Below are 23733 nucleotides of genomic sequence, written 5' to 3'. Positions count from 1 at the left end.
CCCTTGCCTCCTCCTAGCACAATACCTTGGAGACCCTCTAATGGGCACACATCGGCAACTTTCGATCATAGAAGGCATATTTCGAGGGCATCCCGTTCCACACATGGTGCAGTGCATCCGGATTTCACCCAGGGCTTCTTTAGCTTAGCCCATGAGATCATGACTCAGATGATAGACTATATGGACTAGCAGAGTAGCATCAGGAACTAGTCTTAGTGGCATAGCAACAAATGCTGATCACAAAGGTGAACCAGCAGAGCAGTAGAGCCAGGAGGAACTCCACCACAAGCCCACATTGGCTAATTAGCACCTCTAACGGGCCTTGGAGGATCGCGAGCACCAACTCGAGGCTACCCAAACCTCTGAGTAGCAGGCCCTCCATGCCCTCTCCCTCATCCAAACCAAAAACCATAACCTTTAACAAACAGTGGCCAAAGCTGAGGAGGACCACCACACCACCAGCCTCACCTTCCAGTAGTACCGGTAAGTCACAGAGGGGGCCCTACGTGTGACAAGGAGACCCAGCGAAGCAACCAAGGCCCAATCCATCCAACCCCCACCCACCCTCTCTGCTGACCTTGTCCCCAACGCTATCAGAAAGACGGTCGATGCACTGAGAGGACACTGCCAGTGAACTCCCCACCACCCTCACCATCCCTCCCTTGAGTCATTTGCCCTAACCTCCTCCAACACAACATTTTTCTCGACGAACCCATCTCCTCTACCACCTCTAACATCCTCATCAAACTTCCCTCTACCTCCATCTCCACCCTATTCCTTAACCTCCTTCAACATAACTTTTTTCTCAACAAACCCATCTCCCCTGCTACCTTCTCATATATCCTCATGAAACTTCCCTCTGCCTCCATCTCCCTTCTTGCCACCATGTTCTTCCAAGGCCAAATCTCCGTCACGCAACCCACCACCCTCTTTGACCTTCATGTCCACCCCCTTCACGCCGCCAACCTCACATCAACTGGGCCCACCTTCTCAAGTGTGGACACACTACCACTAATGACACCATTGACCTCGTTGTCCCCAATGGACTCTGCCCCTATCCCTACTCCTCCTCCCACACTGTTGAATCCCTTCGCTTCCTCCACCATAGGGGGTGGCATGTCATCTACGTTGCCTACAAGTCCCTCTGCCTGTTTACGAGCTCCCCCCTTACACATCCAAAGGACTCCCTTGGATTCTTCCCACTCAACCCCTTGCCTTTCTACCCTCAACTTCTCCCTCCCTGGAAGCCTCCGAGCTTCCAAGGGAGAAACCAACCTCGCCACAACCAAATTGGAGCCGACTTCTCACTTTGGTAAACTAAGCAAGGAGTCATTACAAGAACCCGCACCAGGGTGTTGATAGCCTTAGGGTATAAAACCTATTTACAAGGTGCCTAAACCCATGAAGACACCATCGTTCCATCCTGAAGCCATGACTATACCATCTTAAAACCACGGTCATACCCTTCTCAACAGCTCAAGACATGCTCGTTCCTTCCCTTGTGAAGACATGGTGTCGTTTCGTGTCCTGAAGACATGGTCATTTCCTCCTGAAGACATGGTTGTTCCATGTCAACAATGAAGCCATGCTTGTATGTTGCTAAAGCCACGGCCCTTGGCCGCTTAAAACTCCAGCGGAGTCCATCTTCTCTTTAGTTGCATGTATAATGGGTCAACTCGTTGAGTTGGTGGGGCACACACATATAGACATGTTTGTATTCTAGAATTGTTAAGAATTCCTTTCTCCAGTCCGGCTGTATTCCAAAATCCTCTAACTTCAGATGTGCATCATCTATGATGATTGTTGCATAGCCCCCTCGTGTGTGGATTGGGTGAGCTCTCCTCCACCTGGAGAAAGCAATAACTGATCATGAAGGTAGCTGCTCGGATTTCCAGCAGGTCGGCCAATTGTGGATTGGCTAATTTTGTCTATCGTGCCATGTTAGACCACATTGTACCCTCTCTAGCCAAAGGTAGTAGTTCTTCTAAGTCTAGGCGAGGTGCTCATAAAGGGTATGGTACATAATGTTATTTTGTTGGCGTGACCTCAGAGTAGGCCTCGTGTAGAATCCTTTGAGTTGGCTCAAATGATGTTATTTGGCATTAACACCTTGAACATTAGCTTTGGCTTTAGGAGTGGATTGCCAGCACAAATGAAGCCTTCATACTCTGCACCAGACAATGACTCCAAAACTGTATCATCAGTAAAAGATTCAATATTGTCTTGGGGGAGAGTATGGCGTACCTCCTGAGTTTTTCGTGGGGGGAGACGGGTGAGATGCCAGTATCTACTCAAGGGTGAGAGGGTTAGTGGGAAAATCTATATGTTGAGGAATGAGAGTAGAAAAGATGCGATCGGTTTGAGACTTATTAGTACGTGGGGCATTAGGCTATGGATTAAGTAGTTTACTAGGGACATTAGAATATACTAGGTAAGTGGAGATGGAAGATGAAGATGGTGTCTCTTCCTAACCATGACCTGAGCTGGGGGGGTGGATGGCTAGGTTTGTCAGATTTCATAAAATCTTGAAGTTTAGGGATATCCTCAGGACTTATGTTAGGATATTCAATATGGGTGGTATCAAAAGTGTAAAGGACACTGATTAACATGGATTCTAAATGTTTGTAGATATCCTCAGGACTTATGTTAGGATATTCAATATGGGTGGATTAAGTAGTTTACTAGCGACATTAGAATATACTAGGTAAGTGGAGATGGAAGATGAAGATGGTGTCTCTTCCTAACCATGACCTGAGCTGGGGGGGTGGATGGCTAGGTTTGTCAGATTTCATAAAATCTTGAAGTTTAGGGATATCCTCAGGACTTATGTTAAGATATTCAATATGGGTGGTATCAAAAGTGTAAAGGACACTGATTAACATGGATTCTAAATGTTTGTAGATATTATGGTATAGTTTTAGAATACCAAAAGCGTGATACAAAGAAGATTCACATAATCGGGCTCTAGGAGAGGCCTTTTTGCTACGTGATTAAGAACTTGGGTGAGTAGGTACAAGTTATAAATCTTGGACTGGTGGGCCTTCAAGTGGTTCTCCATCTCTATATGGACATAGTAGGCTACCCAGTCCTCCACTTTCTCCTCATGTACATTTGCAATTCTATTCAAGGGAACCCTGTTATATCTTTCCATGGGCCTCACCTGCATCATCAATGACATGGCCTTGCAAGCTTTTTTCATAGCCTCATCCCCGGATGTTTTCGTACAGGACCCATTGGATTTGTAAGAACTTTTCTTGAGCATTGTGTCCAGAGGCATTTTGTCAAATGCATGGGTGTGGACCTTGACTGCGGGCGGGAGCTGGAGAGCAACCCGTATGAGCTCTTCTGTGATGAGGAGCTGCTCTATAGTGCCGTCAACCTTGGTGATTGTTCCCCTTTTGGTGCCCTTGTCAAAGTCTTGATGTATTCTGTAAGATTCCTCCCTCCAGCTTTTGAGGTGAAAAGGTATAAGAACCTCCCCTTCTATTCTTGAAATTATTCCCCTCTCTGAAATAGAAGAAAGATCTTGTTTTACCCTATTTTGGCCTAGAGAGAGAAAATGTCTAGAGAGAGATAATCCAAAATTTAGATATCTTTGGATATAAAAATCCTCCTAGTGTCTAAAATGGATTCCCTTGAAACAGAAGTTTAAAATGAACTTTCCAATGTGCATTAGGAATTGATTGAAAAGGGTATAAGAGATCTTAGCCTAAGGGTCTACATTTTCAGAAATTTTTGGATTATGGTCCAATTAAAGTTCCAATGGGCCAATTAGATTAATCCAAGTGTTGGGCTGAGATAAATCCAAAGAATAAAAGAAAATACCCAAAAATGAGTAAATGCTTACATAAGATGAAGAGTTGACTGAGTACAAGGTTTATTAGTTAAAAATTGTGAGATATTACTTAAAAAATGAGATATTTTAGAATAATGATGCATTTTTGACACCTTGGTAAGGAGAGGGGGACTCTTGAGGTAGGCACCTAATTCACACATGTGGAAGGGTTTTTAATTCAAAAAAATTGTGACTTTTTTATCTCTCCTCTCTCCTGGATCAAACCAAATCAAAAAGGGAGCCAAACTAGTCCAAATCTTGTCCAAATTGAGTCAAACTGAACCTGGAAAATTATAGAACCCAGTTGGACTTGGTTAGTGGCCTCCCTCACATATAAATAGACCCTTAGTCTTTTATAAAAAAATCTGTGAGCTATAATAGATATCAAAGCTTAAGCTTAGTTTAAGCATAAGCTTGCCATTAGCCATATATGAAGCCTATTTGGTGTTTCAAGGGGCGAATATGGCTGTGGGGAAGAGTGAGCCGCGCTGCGTGTTATTCTTGAACGAATGAGGCCCTAAGGAGACACATTAGGGATTGATTAAGCGTGTTGACGAGTGCAGAAATCACCTTGCCAAGCAGGGACTTGTGCTGATTGCAATCATTAGAAAGATATTGAAGGAGAACCTTGTCGGAAGAAGGCACTGCCTCCTCCTGCTCGTCTGCCGTGGTAGTTGAAGCAAGAGTCCCCATATCAGCTTCTCTAACCATCTGCACGTTTGCTTCTATTAAAAATTGGCTGAGTGATAGCATACATCAAAACCTTACAAGCTTGTGTTGGCATAATAACTCCTCCACCAAGGGAAGGCTTGTGGTGTTTAGCAATGATACAAAGGGCTCTCCAAAAGCTTCAATCAATTGATCTTCTCCATTTTCTAAGCTTGGAACACATTGGTGAGTGTTCTTGGTTGCCTAAGGGCTGATTTTCATGTTTCTTCTATTGGTTTTCATCAAGAAATCGAAGAGGCGACGGACTATAACCACCTTGGAGCCTTTGCCAAGATCAAGAAGTCATGACTTAAAAGAGTGATCAACTGTTGTTGTAGAAAAAAGAGATGGATGAGGAGAGTGTGCTAGTGTGTGCGCATGTAAACTAATGGTATGTGTGCTAAAATGTAGCCTTGTAAGCTTGCGATGTTAATTGACTGTCATGTCATGGAGCTTGTAATGTGTCAATCTTACAAATATCTCCTGTCTCACTTGTAATACTTCTGGAATGGATCAAGGGACACACTTGTTATTACCCATCCTTGTTACGTCAACTTTTACTCTGTAGTGAATGGTTATCTTGTAGTTCTGCTCATGTGTGCATGTTAAGTGAGGAAGGGAGTAATGCACATTCACTACTGCTGCACACAAGCGTGCCCAGAGAGAGAAGTCTGGAGCATTCCCAGCAACCACTTTAGAATTGGTGTTTGAACCCTGAACTTTTGACGGGAATCCTCATGTCTCCCAAGGCATTGCCTGACTAGTCTGCCACCCCAAACTGTTATCTTGCCCGTTCGCTTCTAATAGGGAGATTAGCGAGAAACACATAAGCTTGAAATTTTCATCATAATGGCAAGATTAGCTTCATCCTTTACCCTTGTTGATAAAGAAATCATTCCCATGGAGCTTCATTTCTTGATTTTTTTGAATCTTGAGGGTTTTGGTAACTTTTCCATAGCCATGGAAGCCACATACATGCTTACGTTGCCATTGGTGGTTTGCACTTGAATCTACATCAAATTGGTGGTTTGCACTTGAATCTACATCAAATTGGTGATTCTTTTGGCAATTAAGGATTCCCATGGTTCAATGGGTGGCATTGAGCTCTTTCATGCATTGTTACGTCATTGGAAGGTTGTAGATGCCATTCATAGCCATTTTCATGCTACGATATGTCACATGACATGTATGAATCATGCTATGGTTTCATATGAGTTTATGGAATGAAGATGTATGCCATTGATCATGTGATGCAAGTGATATGAGGTTTTCCATATGCTCTTGTGAAGAGGCACATGTTTGAGAATTGTGAAGGGCCAGTGATTGAAGTTGTTCTTAGGAATACATCCTTTTGAAGCTAATCTTTGCAATCCTCATCATCACCATTAAACTCTTATATTGATGAAAATTGGCATGCATCTATAAGTGCCATTTGTAAGTGAACTCCTACTTCTACTCTTCTATTTTGCAAGATATTTCCATTGTAGAATTTAGTTTGTGGTAGAGGAGTACCTTGGATATAGGCGGAGAGGCCAAGGGGAGAGTTTTCTTGAATATTCCTTGCTGTGAGTGCCATGGTAAAGCGATAAGGAAGAGGATTAGGTACAATGGTGGTGAAGACCCAAGCCCTTGCTCTAGGATTTCAAACTTGAGTAAGGGGGTTGGAGGAGCTTGGCCCAGGAGATCGGCAAGCTTCAACACTCTACATATCAACTTCCAAGTGCTCATACTTATGCATTTTGATGGGCAAAGATTTGGCATGCATTGGATATAGTGTTGTAATTGAATTTCAATTGAGTTGTGAATTTTTTTGCAAAAAGCACTTATGCAAGGCAGTGGAGCTTAGATTTGGATGCCCAAGATACAAATTGATGTGGTTCTTACCTTTGAATGGGTTAGAGACATTACTAATGCAAGGGGAAGTGCAGATAGCAATAGGAGAAAATCTTGACAGTTTTCTGTTGCGTTGCTAAACCCTAGTTCAATCCGAGAGGGTTAGGGCTATTTTCAAGGTGTTTGCATAGTGTAACAAAGTAAAAAGGGACTCAAGTGAATTTGGGTCCAAGGCCAAGGGATGAAGGGGATGTGAAAGGGGCCAAGGGTTAAGACTAAGTTTGGGCATGCCCATGGACATTAATAAGTGTAGTGTAAAAGGATGGCCTAGTATATAAGTGAATATGGGCCAATGTCATGGAAACCTTTTGATAATCATCAACATACAAGTCAATTACTCTCTCTTCTCTCTAAACCTAGGCTAATCATCCTAATCTAGGTTAATCCAAGGTTAATTAGACTAAATTGAGGTTAATCATTTTCAAGGTGTTTACATAGCTTCATTCTACTCTCCAAGGGCTACGTTTGGAGCCTTTAAGGGCTCGATTCAGACTTTGTTTACTTCTCTAATCAACAAGTCTATTTGCAAGACAAAAGGGGTGCCTAGTCATAAACAGAGAATTAAGTGGGAGATTTGAGCATGTTGGGACATTGCACACACCATTAGCTCCCCGACAAACAAAGGGCTCTTGATTTTGGCACCCTTGACTTGGTCAAATGATCATAGTTGTCTGGTCAAAAAGGTCAAAATGGAGGATAGTTGCTAGTCAAATGTGGTCAAGGCATTTACATGGATACGTAGGGCTTATTGAGATAATTCTATCAAGCTAAAGACTTCCAAAATTGGTCTCCGTTTGTTCAAGATTTGGTCACTTTGGTGATAAAGTTGACTTTTTTCAAAAAGTCTAAGCAAAGAATAGTACAAGGTTGACCAAGTCAAAGGCAACTACATATGTGGATAGAGCATTGAAATACCTATCTATAGAGCCAAGGATCATTCAATTTGGAGTTTGGGAACCCTTCCAAAAGTGTGAGACCCCTACCCCCTCCGAGGGCGTTGGCGGCGGAAGCAACATCAGCCTCCCGCGTGGGGCAGGGATCCACACTCGGGGCCTCGCCTGTGGATGTCTAGACGAGAGACTCGCCCGACGGTTTCTTCTTCTGAAACCGAGGCTAGGAAAACTTCCCTCACCCGAAAAAGATGGGCGATTCCACCATGGTAAAATCTTCTAACGGGGGAATTAATCTAATGAGTCAAAGTCTTAACTAGTTAAACTGATCCGATCGAACCTGAAGTCACATGGTCAAATCAAAGAAGAGACTTGCACTTGGTCCATAGAATCATCGCTTTTTTCCTCCTTTAACGAGGCACAACTCGCTGATTCCCTCTCACAGAACAAAGGTCTTCTCACTCAGGACTTAATCTAACTAATCGTATCTTAATTGTCTCGCAGGAATCCCCTGATCTAGCCTAACCCCAATTGGCCCATGGGTTAGCCAACCACCTGCTGACACTATATTGGTGGGATTCCTTTATAAAGATTTGGTTATGTTTTTCCCGGGTATACCGAGGAAAAGAGTTCCTAGGCCCCCTAGCCGGCTTTCAAGCAAAATTTAAGTAGGCATACCACGTACACACCCACCGATATGAAATTGCCATTTATGAAAAGATTCGACTGTCTTTAAAACAATCCTTCAATGAAAATCATAATATTACTAATCATCATCCTCCAAAACTCTGAGTCCATTGTATTACAAAATGTGTCCTCTGGACTCTCCATTGAAGATCACCTGGCCAACCGATGAGATCCAATATCAAAATTTGATCCACAAAAGTCATTCTTCTTAGTCTATCTGAATCTTCCTTGATGCACGCATGGGTGTCCTAGCAATCGTGAGCATGTGCATCACTTGGTTTGAACCCTCTAGGATCCTCCTTAGGTGTCCTAGCACTTCACTTAGGGACCGCTTCGTTTTAAATAAAATATCTATTATTTAATATTCCAAATTTTCTCTTTCTCCATTGGAATACATGGATCTCCATGAATCATGGGAATACATGGAGATCTCCATTGGAATACATGGATCTCCATTGGAATACATGGATCTCCATTATCATGGGAATTCCTCTTTTATCATAAAAATGAAATTACTATAAATTTCTCTTTTTCTCTAATTAACTATTTATGCGTAAACATTAAAAATTAATTTTCCATGGATATGATGAGAATTATTCATTTAACATAGGATGACTAATCCTAGAATATGGTAGGAAGTCCTCTTTTCACATTATGCATAAAAATGATTTATGTGTTAATTTTTAAAATTTTTGCCATAGCTCCGCTGCTATTACTGGTAATTTTCAGTAATTGTGAAAAGCATAACACTTAGTAATACACTTATGATAGATTAACTATCAATAGATCTAAATCCAATTTATGGATCTAAATCATGATTTATGTAACATAAAAGCATTAAAAAGCTATTTCTTTAGCCTCTAGCTTGACTAGCATAGAGTTTGATTTTAGAATTAAGAATTGCTCCATGAGAAGCATCATTTGAATAGAGAATTGGTCATAGGAATGACCATTCTTGGGGGGAGAGAGAGAGATACTTAAAAAACGTCCTAAATTAAGCATAAAGATAATTTTTTTATGATTAATCATTAGAATTCATTAGAGAGCTTCATTTGCATTGAAAAACCATTCATTTGAATACTTCTCAAGCTTGAGAGGGGTTGAGCAGTGAAAACATTTAGAATATGAGAGAAAAAACCATAAAGTCACATCTTACCTCTTGTTTTGCTTGCTTCTCTATTCTCAAAAGAGGCCCCCAACCAATCAATTGGTTAGTATGTTGAGAGGAAAGCTCCAAGGAAGGTTGAAGAGAAAGAGAAACTCCAATCTCTCCAAATTGTAGAGGATTTTTAGGAGATAATAGAAAATATGCTTATTCTAATGTAATATTGGCATGGTCTGTTAACAACATACGAGAATACAAAAGAATGAGGGTCTATGAAAGATCCTTGTCCCCACTCCTCACAATGAATTCAGGTGTGCTAGCAGCGGAAGTAACACTTCTTATGCGGGGCAAGGTCCCTCACTCGGGGCCTCGCCCACGGATATCCGGAAAAGAGACTAATCCATCGGCTCTTCTAAAACCGAACCCGAAATAACTTCCCTTGCCCGAAAAGCACGAGCGATTCCTCCAGGATAATTTTTCTCTAACATAGTAAAAAGCCTTAACTAACTGAACTGATCTAACCGTACCCGTAAGTCCCATAGTCAGATCAGGGAAAAGATTGCACTAGGATCATGGTAGAGACCAACGCTTTTTTCCTCATTGAGAGGCACAGCCGTTAATTCTTTTCCATAGAACAATTTTTGTCCGAGATTTACTTCATCTATCGTACTATAATAGAATTGAGTCTCAATTTAAGGATCCATCAGTCCAGCCTACAGTCCCATGGGTTAGCCAACCGTCCAACCACTATAGTGATGGGATCCAATTAGGAATTTGGTTAGGTTTTGTCTTGGGTACCAGGGAAAAGAGTTCCCAGGCCTCCCTAGCCGGATATTCATGCAAACTTAAAACTAGTCACACCACTTACACACCCAATATGAAATTGCCTTTTTTTACAGATTCAGCTGTCTTTAAAATAATTATTTAATGAAATCATAGTGTCACTGATCATAATCCTCCAAAATCTCCAGTTGAATCTTAATTTCCAATCATTCCTTGATCGGTGTACCTATGGCATCATTGGCAACTAGAACGCTCACCACCTGTCCACTTAGGGGCCTTTTCGATGGTTCCTAGCTCATAGTACTCGGCAATATATTCTCATAACAAAATGGAATCTCCATTGAAGATCAGCAAGATCAACCAACGGATCCATATAAAAAGAGTCAGGGACTTATCTGTTGAGGAGGACCAGCAAGGTCAATCAACCAGATCCATACCCGAATTCAGAAAACAACTCTTACTCCTTGTTCCAATATCTTCCACGATGCACATGTGGGTATCTTCGGCACCCTAGATCCTGAGCACCGTATGGTCAGTACCCTCTAGGATCCTTCGCAGATGACCTAGTGCTTCACTCATAGGCCATTTCCTTGGTCCCTCATCCACCGTCCCGGAAGCTCACCATTTTAATCAAACCGAGGCTGGTCAAGACCTCGGGCGACCTTGCTATACGAGACGTCCTCCATTGACTCTCCGTTAGCTGTTGCAACTTTATGAGATTAGGTCTCCACGACCTCATTCACAAGATGGTCAAAATGCTTCCCCAGCATTCTTGACATAAAACAGTCATTTTAAAAACAGTTCATAAATACAGTTTCTATAGCAAACTCTCATCTTTCCACATTGTTCCACATCAATCCTCATTTATTTCATCTGTATTCCCATTCTCATCACATCATAATCATTCACATCACATATCACATCACATATCACATCATAATCATTCACATCACATATCACATCTATCCCAATTTACATCACATCTCATTTATTCACATCCCGATTCACATGACATCACATCTCATTTATTCACATCCCGATTCACATGACATCACATCAATTCATGTCCATCACATTCATTTACATCACATCCATTTACACCCATCACATCACATTCATTCATATCCATCACATTCGTTCATTCATACCCACCACATACATTCTCATAACCATCCCATCACATACATTCTCATAACCATCCCACATACATTCTCATAACCATCTCATCACATACATTCTATTCACATTATATCACATCACTTCTATCCACATCATATCCCATTCATACACATCCATCCAATCGTTCACCTGTACGACTACCCACATCTATTCATATATTCATAACTATCACTTCACATCCACATATATTCATGTCATATCACATCTCTTTACATCACATCACATTCTTTCACATACACATCTATTTCCATTCTTTCACATACATCCACATCCATTCTTTCACATACTCATTCACATCCATTCTTCACATACACATTCACATCCATTCTTCACATACACATTCACATCCATTCTTTCACATACATCCACTCACATCTGATATCATTCATTTACATCCTGATTCACATGACATGACATGACATCGCATCCATTCATTCACATCTATCTGATTCACATCACATCTCATCACCTCTATTCACATCACATCCATCCATCCATTCCTTCACATCTATCTGATTCACATCACATCTCATCACCTCTATTCACATCACATCCATCCATCCATTCATTCACATCTATCTGATTCACATCACATCTCACCACCTCTATTCACATCACATCCATCCATCCATTCATTCACATTTATCTGATTCACATCATTTCATAGAATTTAAACATAGAATTTAAGAGAATTCTAATTTTGATATAAAAATTCTTTATGCATCTATTTATACATAAAAATCAACTTTAAATGAGAATAACACTTTTGAAATAAAAATAAATCCTTTAGGCATCTTTCTATGCATAAAATCAATTTTAATGAGAATAACACTTTGGAAATAAAAATAAATCCTTTATGCATCTTTCTATGCATAAAATCAATTTTAATGAGAATAACACTTTTGAAATAAAAATAAATCCTTTATGCATCTTTTTATGCATAAAAATTAAATTCAATGAAAATAACACTTTTATAATAAAAAAAATTCATTATGCATCTTTCTATGCATAGAAATTAAATTCAATGAAAACAACACTTTTATAATAAAAAAATTTCCATTATGCATCTTTCTATGCATAGAAATTAAATTCAATGAAAACAACACTTTTATGATAAAAATATTTCCAGTATGCATCTTTCTATGGATAGAAACTAATTTCAATGAAAACAACACTTTTATAATAAAAATATTTTTATTATGCATCTTTCTATGCATAGAAATTAATTTCAATGAAAACAACACTTTTATAATAAAAATATTTCCATTATGCATCTTTCTATGCATAGAAATTAAACTCAATGAAAACAACACTTTTATAATAAAAATATTTCCATTATGCATCTTTCTATGCATAGAAATTAAACTCAATGAAAACAACACTTTTATAATAAAAATATTTTCATTATGCATCTTTCGATGCATAGAAATTAATTTTAATAATTTAATATCAGTGATATCCATGCATATTCATAGGTGAATATATACATGGAGTAAATTAGAATATTTCTTTTAGAATGCACAAACGGTGAGAATTACTCTTTTAGAATAACATAAAAATAAACTTTCTTTTTCACCAAATTCAAGAAAATTTTGCCATAACCTCCTTTGTATGGCTGACCATTTCTCAATTTTTAATATTATATTTTCAATTTAAATTAACCCCAATTAGATTTGAAGGACTCTAATCTACATAATTTTTAATTTCCAAGAGAGTAAACAATAAGAAAAGTTTAATCAATCTATTTGTTAATCATTCTAGGATAAAGAAAGGCTGAATTGTAAAGAAGAGAAGGGGATGGCCTTTTCATCAAGGCATAGCATCAATATTTCCTTTAATCAACTATAAAAAACAAGAAAAATAGAAAACCATAGATTTGAAATTAAAAAGTAGAAAAATTTAGCTTACAGGGAGTTGTAAGCTTTCCTTTGGCTTGAGGGATTGAGGGTTCTACTCTTGTTTGAAGCAAGAGTGGACACCAATTAATTTGGAGAGGATTAAGCCAAAAACAATTGAATTATCAAGAAAATTCAATGTAATTGGCTCTGGGTAGGAGCAGAGTAATAGTGCATAAACACCATTAATCTTTTACAAAGGGGGAGGGTTCTATTTATAGGAAAAAGTGAGGCTCTAACCAAGCAAACTGATTCTAGAATTTTCCAGATCTCAGTTTGGTCAATTTTTGACCATTTTTGGGTCAGTTTAGATTACTTTTTGGATCTAGTTGAAACAAGAGAGAGGAGAGATGAAGTTATCTCATTATTTTTGAGTTTAAAACTCCTCCACACATGTGAAATAGGCACCTCCTTCATGAGGAGAGATCCCCACACTGAGGTGTCAAAAATGCATCATTTCCTCCAAATATCTCTTAATTTTTAACTAATAAACCTTGTACTCCATCAACTCTTCATCTTATGTGAGCATTTACTCATTTTTGGGGGGTTTTTCTTTTATTCTTCAATTTATCCCCTCCCTACATTTGTATTAGTCTTATTGGTCAATAGGAACCTTAATTGGACCATAATTCAATTTTTTTTTGAAAATCTGGACCCTTAGGCTAAGGTCCTTTTTACCTATTTTCAATTAATTCCAATTGCACATTGGAAAGTTCTTTTTGAATTTCTTTTTCAAGGGAAACCATTTTAGACACTAGGAGGAATTTTTATATCCAAAAATATCTCGATTTTGAATTACCTCCCTCTAGACATTTTCTCTCTCTAGGCCAAAACAGATAGAAACAAGATCTGTTATTATTCTGAAAAGGGGATTGATTATAGGGGGAGAAACTGGACATCTTGAGGGGCTAGGGAGGAATCTTACAGTCTATTTATAGGTGAGGGAGGCCACTAACTAAGTCCAACTAAGTTCTAGAATTTTCCAGCTTCAGTTTGGCTGAATTTGGACAAGATTTGGACCAGTTTAGCTCCCTTTTTGATTTGGTTTGATCCAAGAGAGAGGAGAGATAAAAATATCTTAATATTTTTGAATTTAAAACTCATTCACATATGTGAAATAGGAACCTCCTTGAAGTCTCCCCCTTTTCTTACCAAGGTGTCAAAATTGTATGATTACTTCAAAATATCTCATTTTTAATAATATCTCATAGTTTTTAACTAATAAACCTTGTACTCAGTCAACTCTTCATCTTATGTGGGCATTTACTCATTTTTGGGTTATTTCTTTTATTCATTGGATTTATCTCATCCCAACACTTGGATTAACCTTATTGGCCCATAGGAACCTTAATTGGACCATAATCCAAAAATTTTAAAAAATCTTGACCCTTAGGCTACTAAGGTCTTTTAAATCATTTTTAATTGATTCCTAATGCACCTTGGAAAATTTATTTTGATTTTGTGTTTCAAGGAAACGTATTTTTGATATTTGTAGAATTTACATATCCAAAAATATCTCAATATTGATTTATCACTCTTTAGAATTTTTTATCTCTCTAGGCAAAAACAAGAAAAAATAATATTTTCTTGTATTCAAAAATAGGGAATGATTATAGGGGATTGAAGTAGAGCCTATTCATTATTCAGGCTGAGGAGGAATCTTACATCCTCTCCCACTTGAAAAACACGAGATGTCCTCATCTCGCAAAGTGGGGGTAATCTTTCACCAACTCTTCTTCTTTCTCCCAGGTGGCGTCTTCTAGAGGGAAGAACTTCCACTTGACTAGGACTCTGCTCCTCCTGAGAATCTTCTCCCGAACGTCAAGGATTTCCTCAGGTTGGAGTACCATTTGGCCTTGAGCCGAAGAGAACAATTGTTCATCATCAAGCAAGTGACTCGGTTGGGTACATATTTCTTAAGCAAACTGACATGGAATCCATTATGTACCTTGAGATAGGGAGGCAGAAGAAGTTTATAGGCTAGATCACCCACTTTCTTTATAATAGCATACGGTCCACAGTATCTGGGAGAGAGCTTCTTGTACTTCCCTAAAGATAAGAAACTTTTCTTTGGTCATACTTAAATGAAGACCATATATGATTCTTCAAACTCTCTCTCTCTCATCTCTTTTTATCTGCATACTGCTTTTGCCTATCTTGGGCTGCCTTTATATCTTTACGGATTGATTACATTTGTTGGTCCATGTTATCAAGCATTTGTCTAGACATTTTGACTCTGATCAATGGGTTAGACCAAGTCAATGGTATAAGGCAATCTTGCCCATACAAAGCTTTGAAAAAGGACTCATCCCAATGCTTCGATAATAAGAAGCATTGTAAGCAAATTTGACCAGATGCAAATGGCTTAACCACTTCTTGGGTTCCCTGCCAGCATGACCAAAGGATATCTTCTATTACCTGATTCACTCTTTCAGTCTGGCCATCTGTTTCGGGGTGATAGGCTGTGTTGAGATCCAAGAAAGTTCCTACTGCTTCGAAGAATGAAGTCCAGAATTTCGATGTGAATTTGGGATCTCTGTCACTTACTATCCTCCTGGTGGGTAAGGCATGCAATCTGAAGATCTCTTTAAGGAAAACTTTGGCAACATCCACTACAGTGTATGTTTCTTTCATTAGAATCAGATGGGCAACTTTGGTTAGCCTATCAACTACCACAAAAATGGAGTTGTAACCTGATTGCACTGAAGGTAATCCAGTGACAAAGTCCATACTGATACATTCCCACACGTCATCTATGGAATGTCTAGAGGCTGCAATTTCCCTGGCATCTTGACTCTCTTTGCCTTGACACTCTGACACATTAAGCACTTTCGCACATGATCAAGTACATCCTTTTTGAGTCCTAGGGCCAGAAGAAGCTTTGCTTCACCTCACAGACATATAGGTTTTTATAAACCTTGGATGTCTAACTATCAGGCTATCGTGGGCTTCTCTCAGAATTCTCCCCTTTATTCGCTCATCATTGGGGATTCCCAAGAACTCGACTCATTTGTACCCAAGAACTCGACTCATTTCCTGAGGAGTCTTGCTTTCCTACATCACAAGGGTAGCAATAGGGGCAAAGAATTTGTCCTACATGATTTTCTCATTTGCTTCACTGATCAATGGATTTGACACCACTGTAATTGCAAGCAAGGAGGCTTTTCTGCTGAGCGCATCTGCCACCACATTTTCTCTCCCTAGTCGATACTTAATTTCAAAATCAAATTCCTGCAGGGTTTGCATCCATCTCCTTTGACGCATGTTGAGATCCCTTTGGGTGAAGATCCACTTCATACTTTGATGATCTGTCTCATCAAGGTGAACCTCTATCCCAAAAGATAATGTCTCCCACAACTTCAGAGCATAAACTATTGAGAGTAACTCCAAGTCATGGACGGCATAATTTCTCTCATGTGTTCTGAGTTTTCTGGATTCATAGGCCACTGCATGACCATCCTGCATAAGAGCATTGCCTAAGGCAAAACCCACTGGCATCAGTAACTACCTCTCAAAGGGTTTGGTAAAATCTGGCAACTTAAGGATAGGGTTGGTTACTAAGGCTATCTTCAGTTTATCAAAGGCACTCTGACACATTGCAGTCCACTAAAAAAGTGTACTCTTCTTGAGAAGGTTAGTTAAAGGGGATGCTATCTGAGCATACCTAGGTATAAAGATCCTATACCATCCGGTTAATCTTAGGAATCCTCTGACTTCCTTTATTGTCTTGGGTTCTGGCCATTCTATGACTGCTTGGATCTTTGCAGGGTCAGGAGAAATCCCATCCTTTGATACTATGAATCCCAAGTATTCCACTTGGTCAACAGAGAAAGAACACTTGCTCTTTTTTGCAAAGAGTTGGTGTTTCCTTAGGATTTCTAGGACCTTGCGTACATGATCTTCATGATCTGCATCATTCTTTGAGTATACCAAGATATCATCAAAGAAGACAAGAACAAAATCATCCAAGTATTCTCTGAGAATATCTTGCATAAGACGATTAAATGTCACCCGGGCATTAGGCAATCCAAATGGCATGACTGTGAACTCATAATGCCCATAGCGAGTATTGAATGCTGTCTTTGGGGATGTCCTGTTCCTTGATTCTGATCTGGTAGTACCCGGATTCGAGATTTATCTTTGTGAACATTTGGGTCCCACTTAACCGATCTAGAAGTTGATCAATCCTAGGAATAGGATACTTATTCTTAATTGTTAATTGATTCAATCCTCTATAGAGACAATACAGAGTCTTAACGTTCCATCTTTCTTCTTTTGAAAGAGAACGGGCGCACCCCAAGGTGAGACACTGGGTCTAACGAATCCCTGCTCTAACAGTTATCTTAACTGCTCCTTAAGTTCTATGGCTTCAGGGACTAGCATTTTGTATGCACGCTGAGCCACTGAGATTGAGCTCCGAGGGTTAACTCAATCTCATGATCTACTTCGCGAGACGGAGGCATCTCAGTTAGCTCTTTAGGGAACACATCTACATACTCAACCACTCTGGTTCTTTAGCCTTGCATTTTATGTCTACTGGATTCATCTTAATGACATAAACAGCTTGTCTCTTTCTGAGCCCTTTTAATAATTTATAAGCCTTGACTAATTGTAGCACTGGAGATCCGAAAATTCCAGTTCCTTGAACTTTATTCCCATGAAGGTTGTAAGACTCCTCCCCAGCCCCTCAAGATGTCCAGTTTCTTCCCCTGTAATCAATCCCCTTATTGAGAATAATAAAAGATCTTGTTTTTACCTGTTTTGGCCTAGAGAGAGAAAATATTCTAGAGAGAGATAACTCAATTTTTAGATATCTTTGGATGGAAAAATATCCTTTCTTATTAAAATAAATTCCCCTAGAACAGAAGTTTAAAAAGAATTTCCTAAGGTGCATTAGAAATAAATTATAATCTGCTCAAAAGACCTTAGCCTAAGGGTCCAGATTTTTTAAAAATTTTGGATTAAGGGTCTGAGGGACCAATAAGATTAATCCAAATGTAGGGAGGAGATAAATTGAAGAAATAAAGAAAAACCTCCCAAATATGAGTACTCACATAAGATGAAGAGTGGACTACTAAGGACCAAAGGAAACATTTAAAAAAAAAGAATTTTTGACACCTCAGAGTGGGGATTCCCCCTCATGAAGAAGGTGCCTTTATTCTCATCATTGCTTCCCATTTTAAATCAATAAAATGAGATATTTCATCTCTCCTCTCTCCTATTTCAAGTCTAGTTCCAAAAAGTAAGCTGAACTAATCCAAAAATGGTCAAAAATTGACCAAACTGATCTGGAAAATTCTAGAATCAGTTTGCTTGGTTTGAGGCTCACTTTTTCCTATAAATAAAAGCCTCTCCCTTTGTAAAAGGTTAATAGTGTTTATGCAATGTTACTCTACTCCTTCCCAGAGCCAAATACATTGAATTCACTTGATAATTCAATTGTTTTTGACTAAATCCTCTCCAAAAGAATTGGTGGCCACTCTTGATCCAAACAAGAGTAGAACCCTCAATCCCTCAAGCCAAAAAAAGCTCACAAAACTCCATGTAAGCTAAAAATTCTACTTTTTAATTTCTAATCTATGGTTTTCTGAATTCTTTACTTTTTTTAGTTGATTAAAGTGAATCTTGATATTATGCCTTAATGAAAAGGCCACCCCCTTCTCTTCCTTAAGAATTCAGCCCTTCTTTATCCTAAAATGAGTAACAAATAAATTGATTTAAACTTTTCTTATTGTTTACTCTCTAGAAAGTGAAAATTGAGTAGATTAGAGTACTTTACTTCAAATTGGGGTTAATTTTAAATTGAAAATAAGATGTTAAAAATAAAGAAATGGTCAGCCATACAAAGGAGGTTATGGTAAATTTTTTTTAAAATTTTGTGGAAAATAAAGTTTATTTTTATGTTATTCTAAAAGAGTAATTCCCACCGTTTGTGCATTCTAAAAGAAATATTTTTATTTACTCCATGTACATATTCACCTATAAATATGCATGGATATCATTGATTATTAAAATTAATTTCTATGCATAGAAAGATGTATATTAGAAATCTTTTTATTATAAAAGTGTTGTTTTCATTGAATTTAAATTCTATGCATAGAAAGATGCATATTGGAAAAAAAAATTATTATAAAAGTGTTATTTTCATTGAAATTAATTTCTATGCATAGAAAGATGCATATTGGAAATATTTTTATTATAAAAGTGTTGCTTTCATTGAATTTAATTTCTATGCATAGAAAGATGCATAATGGAAATATTTTTATTATAAAAGTGTTATTTTCATTGAATTCAATTTTATGCATAAAAAGATGCATAAAGGATTAATTTTTTTATTTCAAAAGGGTTATTCTCATTAAAATTGATTTTATGCATAAAAAGATGCATAAAGGATTTTTTTTATTTCAAAAGTGTTATTCTCATTAAAAAGTGTTATTCTAATTAAAAATGATTTTATGCATAGAAAGATGCATAAATTTTTTTATTTCAAAAGTATTATTCTCATTAAAATTGATTTTATGCATAGAAAGATGCATAAAGGATTTTTAAAATTGATTTTTTGCATAGAAAGACGCATAAAGGATTTATTTTTTTAATTTCAAAAGTGTTATTCTCATTAAAATTGATTTTATGCATAGAAAGATGCATAAAGGATTTATTTTTATTTCAAAAGTGTTATTCTCATTAAAGTTGATTTTTATGTATAAATAGATGCATAAATTTTTTTTATATAAAAATTAGAATTCTCTTAAATTCTATGTTTAAATTCTATGAAATGATGTGAATAGAGGTGATGAGATGTGAGGTAAATAGATGTGATGAGATGTGTGATGTGAATCAGATATATGTGATATGTTTTTAAATGACTGTTTTATGTCAAAAATGTTGGGGAAGCATTTTGACCGTCTTGTGAATGAGGTCGTGGTGGGGACCTATCTGATAAAGTTGCAACAGCTAACGGAGAGTCAATGGAGGATGTCTCGCGTAGCAAGGTCACGGCCGAGGTCTTGACCAGCCTCAGTTCGATTAAAATGGTGAGCTTCCGATATGGTGGATGAGGGACCAAGGAAGCGGCCTATGAGTGAAGGGCTAGGTCACCTGCGAAGGATCCTAGAGGGTGCTGACCATATGGTGCTCGGGCTCTGGGTCGCTGAAGATACCCACACGTGCGTCATGGAAGATATTGGAACAAGGAGTAAGAGTTGTTTTCTGAATTCGGCTGGTTGATTGACCTTGTTGGTCCTCAACGGATGAGTCCATGGTTCTTTTATATGGATCTATTGGTTGATCTTGCTGATCTTCAACGGAGATTCCATTTTGATATGTGAATATATTGCCCAAGTACTATGAGCTAAGAACCATCGAAAAGACCCCTGAGTGGACAGGTGGTGAGCGTTCTGGTTGCCAATGATGCCATAGGTACACCGATGAAGGAATGATTGAAAATTAGAATTCAACCAAAATTTTTGGAGGATTATGATCAGTGACTATGATTTCATTAAATGATTGTTTTAAAGACAGCTGAATCTATGAAAAAGGCAATTTCATATTGGGTGTGAGTGGTGTGACTAGATTTAAGTTTGCATGAATATCCGGCTAGGGGGCCTAAGAACTCTTTTCCTCCCTGGTACCCCAGACAAAACCTAACCAAATTCCTAATTGGATTCCATCACTACAGTGGTTGGGCAGTTGGCTAATCCATGGGATTGGATGGGGTTAGGCTGGACTGATGGATCCCTAAATTGAGACTCAATTCTATTATGGTACGATAGATGAAGTAAATCCCGGACAAACATTATTCTATGGAAAAGAATCAACGGCTGTGCCTCTCAACAATGAGGAAAAAAGCATTGGTCTCTATGATCCAAGTGCAATCTTTTCCCTGATCTCACTATGGGACTTACAGGTTCGTTAGATCAGTTCAGTTAGTTAAGGCTTATGACTATGTTAGAGAAACTTTTATCCTGGAGGATTCGCCCGTGCTTTCCAGGCAAGGGAAGTTTTTCTAGGTTTGGTTTTGGAAGATCCAATGGATTAGTCTCTTGTCCGGATATCCGTGGGCGAGATCCCGAGTGAGGGACCCTGCCCCGTGCAAGAAGTGCTACTTCCGCTTTGCTAGTATCCCTGAATTCGTTGCACGGTGGGGACAGGGATCTCACAGCTGGTATCAAAGCAAATTGGCTAAAGTGGATCAACTGAGAAGCCAAAAATGTCAAAAAATTATGAAGTAAGAGTAAAAAGTTGGAAACGTGTGATGAAATTCATACAAATTGATATTCAGACTAAAATTCATAAAATAGTAATTGGGTCTTCAGATGGAAGTATCGCAATTATATGGAATCCCTGACTTGGTTGAGGCCTAGACATGATGGTATTTACCTTATAATTCCAAGGACTGTGACTACCCGTATATACCGAGGGTATAACTATAGCTCTTTACTAGCATTATATATGAGTAAATCTAAGATCTTGAAATTATAAGCAAAAATGCTATCCAGATGATGAATTCAAATGTGGTTGATATGATTTTAAAATTCTGGTTGAGAACTGATGAGTTGATTTGGATTCTAATTGAAAAATGATGATTCCTGAATTTTGGTTGAAATGTAATAAGCTGAGCAAAACCACAATGAGGATGAATAGGACGGGTCCCTATGATGATGTTCATAAATGGAATGACGTTAATGACTTCAGCAAATCACTATGAGATTAGTGTATTGTACTGACAAATTGCTACTGTTCTTGACCCAGTGGATGACAAATTAAAAATCTGTATAATTGAAATTCCCATGGAGGACTGTTCAGATGAAAATTTTGGTCTAATGAACCATTATTGTGTTAAAGATATGAATGAGATGTTCTGAATGAATTGTTGTCTGATAATGAGTTCTATATGAATATCTTTATCCCATGATTCTGTGAGGAACCGACCAATCTAAAGAACCCCATAATAAGTTGAATCTAAAATCGGATTTGAATCATAAATAAAGGGACTTAACAAGAATTTTTGTATTGATAGGAGCATGGATCGAGGTCGTCGTGGGGTAGAAATGATAACCCCCAACTCGACGAAGAGCTCGAATTGGATGTTCATAAAACTCTTCATAGATCATAGCCTCGACCTTTTAAGGGTGAAGGGGAAAACTTGGGTGAAGCTGTGGAAAAGTGGATCGAAGCAATGGAAGAGTACTTCGATGTCACTGAGTACAATGGAAGAGTACTTCGATGTCACTGAGTACAATGAGAAGAGAAAATTGGCTCTTGCAAGATTGAAGATAGTAGAAACACCCAGAGTGGCATGGAGAAACCATTGCGAGATAAACCGTCTAGATCGGAATACCCAGACATGGAATGATCTCAAAATTTACCTAAGGACGAGGTTCTGTTCTCCCGGCTTTTTGGAAACAAAGATGAACGAATTCTTAGAGTTAACCTAGGAGAGCAGAACTATTGAATTATATCACCAAGTGTTTGCTCTCCTCCTCAAATTCTCGCCACCGCTGGATGAAGAACAGCTGATGGCCAGGTTCATTCGAAGACTGAACAAACCTTTGAATATCCTGGTGAAGAATGCCAAGCCAGTTTCCATGGCTGAAGCAGTGTAAATGGCGAAGGATTTCGCCAAGGCCTTTGATGTCAAAGTCCCGCCGAAGCCAGCACCATCACCTTTCAAAAGGTTTTTAATTTTAGAAGGTGATTCCAACCTTCCGCCACCTAAAAGATATCAGGGTCAAGCCCAAGATATGGGAAGTTCCAGAATGGAAAAAATGTCCTTTTCTCGAAACTCAATCACCTGGAATTCAACTTCAGAAGTTTCACCCTTGAACAAGGGAGTGAAATGCTATAACTGTCAAGGATTTGGACATCACAGTATGGATTACCCAACTCCTTTTGGATCAAGGTTTTCGGGGTAGGGAAATCAGGGATCAAGATTCCAGACTCCAGCTCCTTCCTTCCAGCTTCCAGAGTAATCAGGTTTCTTTCCACCAAAATCAAGGAAATCCTAGAGGAGGTAGACCCTCTAACCAACCCGCAGTCTCAATCCAAAGTAATGCAAGACCTTCACCTCAGAATAGGGGAATTCAAAGAGAGATGTTTCCAAATCGGCCATCCACTTCCAAGGCAGTATGAGTAAATACTCACATAAGATGAAGAGTGGACTAAGGACCAAAGGAAACATTAAACAAATGAATTTTTGACACCTCAGAGTGGGGATTCCCCCTCATGAAGGAGGCACCTTTTTTCTCATCATTGCTTCCCATTTTCAATCAATAAAACGAGATATCTTATCTCTCCTCTCTCGTATTTCAAGTCTAGTTCCAAAAAGTAAGCTGAACTGATCCAAAAATGGTCAAAAATTGACCAAACTGATCTGGAAAATTCTAGAATATTCACTTGATAATTCAATTGTTTTTGACTAAGTCCTCTCCAAAAAAAATGGTGGCCACTCTTGATCCAAACAAGAGTAGAACCCTCAATCCCTCAAGCCAAAGGAAAGCTCACAAAACTCCATGTAAGCTAAAAATTCTACTTTTTAATTTCTAATCTATGGTTTTCTGAATTCTTTGCTTTTTTTAGTTGATTAAAGTGAATCTTGATATTATGCCTTGATGAAAAGGCCACCCCCTTCTCTTCCTTAAGAATTCAGCCCTTCTTTATCCTAAAATGAGTAACAAAAAAATTGATTTAAACTTTTCTTATTATTACTCTCTAGAAAGTAGATGTGAGGTAAATAGATGTGATGAGATATGTGATGTG

Source organism: Cibotium barometz, chromosome 52, assembly GCF_041138505.1.
Source record: "Cibotium barometz isolate CiBa-2024 chromosome 52, ASM4113850v1, whole genome shotgun sequence".
NCBI classification, from domain to species: domain Eukaryota; kingdom Viridiplantae; phylum Streptophyta; class Polypodiopsida; order Cyatheales; family Cibotiaceae; genus Cibotium; species Cibotium barometz.
Note: the sequence above shows the minus strand (reverse complement) of the source record.